This window comes from Rhagoletis pomonella, unplaced genomic scaffold (genome assembly GCF_013731165.1).
Source record: "Rhagoletis pomonella isolate Grant_MI unplaced genomic scaffold, Rhpom_1.0 Rhpom_scaffold_00003, whole genome shotgun sequence".
NCBI lineage: Eukaryota > Metazoa > Arthropoda > Insecta > Diptera > Tephritidae > Rhagoletis > Rhagoletis pomonella.
Window position 1 is genome coordinate 7,885,884 of NW_023458557.1, and position 5,627 is coordinate 7,891,510.

Sequence of the window (5,627 nt, forward strand, 5' to 3'; positions counted from 1 at the left end):
AGTAAGGGTTATAATCTCTAAGCGCGGCCGAAGGCCGCCTACGCAGAGAGAAGTTCTGCGCAAAAATACTTCCGCCATTCTTTTCCGGCAACACAGAAAGGAGAATTCTACTTAGTAAGGGTTATAATCCCTAAGCGCGGCCGAAGGGCGCCTACGCAGAAAGAAGTTCGGCGCAAAAATACCTCCGGCCCACTTTTCCGGCAACACAGAAAGGAGAATTCTACTTAGTAAGGGTTATAATCCCGAAGCGCGGCCGAAGGCCGCCTACGCAGAAAGAAGTTCTCCGCAAAAGTACTTCCGGCCCCCTTTTCCGGCAACACAGAAAAGAGAATTCTACTTAGTAAGGGTTATAATCCCTAAGCGCGGCCGAAGGCCGACTACGCAGTGAGAAGTTCTGCGCAAAAATACTTCCGCCCTTCTTTTCCGGCAACACAGAAAGGAGAATTCTACTTAGTAAGGGTTATAATCTCTAAGCGCGGCCGAAGGCCGCCTACTCAGAAAGAAGTTTGTTTTCATGTATGCACTATTTCGGTTTTTGTCATATGCATTACTTCGGTTTTGAGTCGAAACTGTGCATGTATGCATTACTTCGGTTTTTGTCATATGCATTATTTCGGTTTTGAACCGAAACTGTGCATGTATGCATTACTTCGTTTTTCTCATATGCGTTATTTCGGTTTTCAAACGAAAGTGTGCATGTATGCATTATTTCGGTTTTCAAACGAAAGAGTGCATATGCATAATTTCGGTTTTCCTAATATGCATTATTGCGGTTTTCAATCGAAACTGTGCATATATGCATTATTTCGGTTTTTTTCGTATGCATTATTTCGGTTTTTTTCATATGCATTATTTCGTATGCACAGTTTCCATATGCACAATTTCAGGGTGCCGAAATAATGTCTAAATGCACAGTTTCCATATGCGCAATTTCGGTGCCCCGGCCGAAAATCCGCTTTTTTAGAATTTTGATTGGTAATAGCAAAAATATGGTTCATTATGCTCTAAGAAATATCTGTGTTAAATGTTAAAGTTTTTGGTCAATATCCTAGGCTCGTCCAAGTCCATCAAAGTTCAAGTACTAAAAAAAAAATTTTCTTAGCTAACTTCGATTCTCTACAAAAAGGTCCATATACCTAATTATGTAGGACTTCTAAAGTAAGATTATTGCAATTTTAGTAAAAAAATGTATTACTTAATTTATTTATTAATTTTTATTTTTTGGCCATATTGAACTTTTATGGTCTTGGGCGAGCCTAAGAAATTGACCAAAAATTGTCATATTTCACACAGATTGTTTTTAGAGCATATTGAACCATATTTTTGTTATTACAAATCAAAATTCTAAAAAGGCGGATTTTCGGCCCACGCTACTGTGGATGAAGGTTCTACAAATAAACCTTCATCACTCTAAAGCAGCTTCTGCAGCTCTGTTCCTCTACCTCAGTGATAAAGGGGAGCTAGTTTTTGTCCAGGAGCCCTCCGCTGTTAATCACAGGGTTTGTGGACTCAACTCTGGTGCTTACCACATAGTGATGGCCCCTATGGCAGGTAAGATCAGAGCATGTATATTAATCAAAAAATTTATTTCGTATAATTTACACACAGTTCAGCGATGAAGATAAGGTTGGCATCTCTGTGGAAAGCCAATCCACGACACTCTGGCTGGTCAGTACCTACAAGGCCTACGATCGCCTAGACTGCCGCTCCGCTCCGTTACTGGATGTGGTGAAAGAGGCCAACTCGAGGAAGTTTCCCATAGTTATCGGAGCCGATGCAAATGCGCATCACACGGTTTGAGGATCTACCGTCATAAACCCCAGGGGTGAGTTGTTACTTGATTTTATACTATTACATAATCTAGCCATCTGTAATATTGGTGATAAACCGACTTTTGTTACCACAAAAAGGAAGAAGGTATTAGATATTATCTCAACGTCTAGCTCTTTCTTTGAGAGTATTAGAGAGAGGAGGATACTGAACGACCATTCATTCTCTAATCACATGTATCTCTCATTTATAATCTCCTTTGAACTTCCGGCCCCACCCGCTTACAGAAATAAAAGACGTACTGACTGGACTAAGTTTAGGAAGGTACCCTCGGAGTATCTGCTCAATGGTGCTTCTCTCAGTAAGCTAAGCTCACTGTCACCACCTGATGAAGCGGAACATTCTCTCGCAAACCTTGCTTCTCTCGGTGATTTCGGCTCATCGGAACAAATTTAGGAAGCCGTTGATTGCATTACCGAAGCCTGTAATTCGGCCTTCCCTGCTTCCTGTCTACTTGTACTTCCGCGATGTGGAGAAAAGAAATCGCCTCTCTAAGGAAGGAAAGCGGGAAACTCTTTAATGCGGCAAAGCGCGATGGTTGTTGGACTGCATACAAGGTAGCCCTGAAGAAATTTAAAGGTGCCACCAGAAAAGCCCAAAAGGACTCGTGGAAGGACTACTGTGATAATATAGAGGGTCAGTCGGAGGGCAATTGCCTGCGGAAGGTGCTTGCGAAAAGTCCAACTAACCCCATGTATGTTCAGAAACCAAATGGTGACTGAACGTCATCTCGTGAGGAATTGCTTGAAGTCCTAATGAACGCGCACCTTCCAGGGTGTACTGCGGAACCTAACGCCGCGGTTATAATCTCTGAACGGCCGTTGACTTCAGCGGACTTTACTGATGTAAAGAGGGTAAACTGGACCATAAGGTCCTTCCATCCCTACAAATTTCCAGGCATGGATGGTATTTTCCGTGCCCAACTTCAGCCAGCTTCTGACGCTTTATATTCGATACTTGTCTTAATCTATTCTTATTCAAAGGTCGGTCCTGTGTAGTTTTTCCAAGTGTCCTGCGTTTGTCCCGCATTTTATTCGATATTTTATAATTTACGGACATGGATGGATTTTTTCAGAAAAGTGTTTTTTGGTACTTTTCGGAGCTTTTCTTCAATATCTCATGAATAAATCTCCCAATCAACGTGAGCGACTTACAATTCGACAGGTATTGATGTGCATCTTACCAAAATATATAAGTTGTGCTGATTTCAATGAAAATTATTAGTGCTACAGGCGCCCATTTTGTATTTTGACGTCAAAGGATTTCAAATGAACTATACAGTTTTATTTGATTATTATTTTTTTATTTTTTCAAATTCGATAAAAAAGATATATCATTACAATAAATTTTGAGCATAAGATAATGAAAATCGGGCTAAATGTAGATGAAGCGCAAATTACATATTATTGTGAAGGGCACACAAATACCTTTGTAACTGTAGATCGTTTCGTCGATTCGTGACGTCGATTTTTGACAAATAAATATTTCGAAAACGCTTCTTTGAAAAAAATGGGTATTGTTTTCGTGTTGAACGACTCAAAGATTGCTAATAAAATTATCTTTTAAAGATGTTCACTTTTCGTATAAGCATTGTAATTATTTATAATAATACTTTTATAAATATTCATTTAAAAAAGATTAATACCTATGAAGAAAACGTGATTGATATTTAAAGTTAAAATGGATTAAGAATTTAGAATTATAAATATACATATACTGTTTAGTTATTTGTATACTATGTAGGTATATATTTGAAAAATTGTCCTGCATTTTCAATCCATACTTATGGTCACCGTATCTAAAAGGCTTGTCTTAAACTTAGTTTCATATCCAAACGCTGGACCATGGCGAAAGTTGTGTTTATTACCAAGGGAGGTAGACCTTCCCACATTAAACCAAGCGACTTTCGACTGATAAGCCTTATTCCTTTCTTTCTCAAGCTTCTGTAAATACTTCTAGACTCGTTAACCTCTCTCGATGTCAACACGCCTACTAGAGAGGTAGATCTGTGGATACAGCTTTGCACTGCAAAGGCCCTCGCTTTTAAGGAGTTTATGCCTTCAATAATGTTCTCCCGGGGGCGGTTCTTCAAGCCCTAACTCGCCTTGAGCAGGATCACCCTACGGCCGAGTTTATTCATCGCCTCTTACAGGCTAACCTAATATTCACGCACGCCGCCAATTTATTGTCAAAAATTTCTCATGCACATGCAACTTGTATGAGATCAACCGAAATTGAACGGCGTGCGTATGAAGCTAACTCAATTTCCAATTTTTGTTCTGCGTGACATTTTGATTTGACGTTTCGCTCAATGAAATCAAATGCAAACGCATGCAAGTCAATTTAGGGTGACGCAAAAAAACAAATTCGACGGCATGCATACCAAAACGCAAGCCGCGAATATTAGGTTAGCCTGTTAGGCAGTAGAGCTATTTATTCGGATATGGGGGAGGTATCTTTAACAAGATATGCAAGGCGCGGGACCCCACAAGGCGGTTTTCTCTCCCCACTTCTTTGGAATCTAACGGTGGATACCCTGCTGTCAGGGTTGCAAGGTACAGGTTGCCAAGTCATTGCTTACGCCGATGCGCCTAACGCGTCGTAGATACCTGGTACAAACAAGCAGGACTTAGTGTCAATCCGGCAAAAGCGGGCATGGTTCTCTTTTCAAAGGAAACGACAGCTGTCCGGCTACAACCTTTTTCCTTGAACGGTGTGGCACTGTTTTTCTCGCAGGAGGTTATATATCTGGGCGTTATCCTTGACAGAAAGTTAACTTGGCGGCGCAGTAAAGAAGAGCATTGCAAGAAAGCTATAACTTCTATGTATGACTGTAAATCGGCGATAGGGAAAAATGGGACTGAAGCCTCACATTGTGAACTGGATGTACATAGAGGTTGTGCATCCCATTCTGTTCTACGGCGCAGCAGTTTGGTGGCACCCACACTGATGGCTCCACGTTGGATCTTACGGTAGGAAGTGGGGTATCCTCGCAAGGACTCTAACTTAGGCTTAGTTTTCGTCTGCCAGATCTATGTAGCGTTTTTCAGGCTGAACTAACAGCAATAAATGAAGCTGCAAGTTGCCTGATCGATTCTCTGATTAATCAGAAGGCAGTGACAATCTTTTCTGACAGCCAAGCGGATACTAAGGCACTTAACTGTACTGTACTGCAGATGAACTAGCGAGGGAAAGGAACCTTGTTGTCTACAATCAGTACAGCTCGTAATGCGGGCATTCCGCTATCTTCTTGCAAGCTCTGGCTGGAGAATAACTTTGTCGAACGGGCTAATAAGATGCTCTGAGGAGCCTAATTGTAGGATAGCAAAACATATCTGGCCTAAGCTGGACAAGCGTAAATTTCGCCCTCTCCTCTACTTGGAGCGACCACTGCTGCGACATGTTATTGGAGTTCTCACAGGGCATTGCCTCATGGGAACCCACGCCACTAGAATGGGTTTGCTCTCTGCCGAGAGCTCGTCGATGCTCGTTCCTCCTTCTTTTGAATGTCTGGCCGAACTAGATTCAGCCAGTGTGCGCTTCATCAGAGCTACGAAGTGGTTCCATTTCTAGGGTAAGAGCAGGGACATGTCTCTAATACGGCATCACAACGGGCCCACGGTGGACTAAGTGTGCCCTTTTCCTGAGAGATAATGGCATCCGAGATAACCTAAACTAACCTATAGATATTTTTATCGATTTTGTTATCGGTTTTGTAATAAATTTGGGTATCGATTTTATTATCGATATTGTTCACGCCCCTCCTTACTAATTCATCGTCGCCGCACCTGCATTTC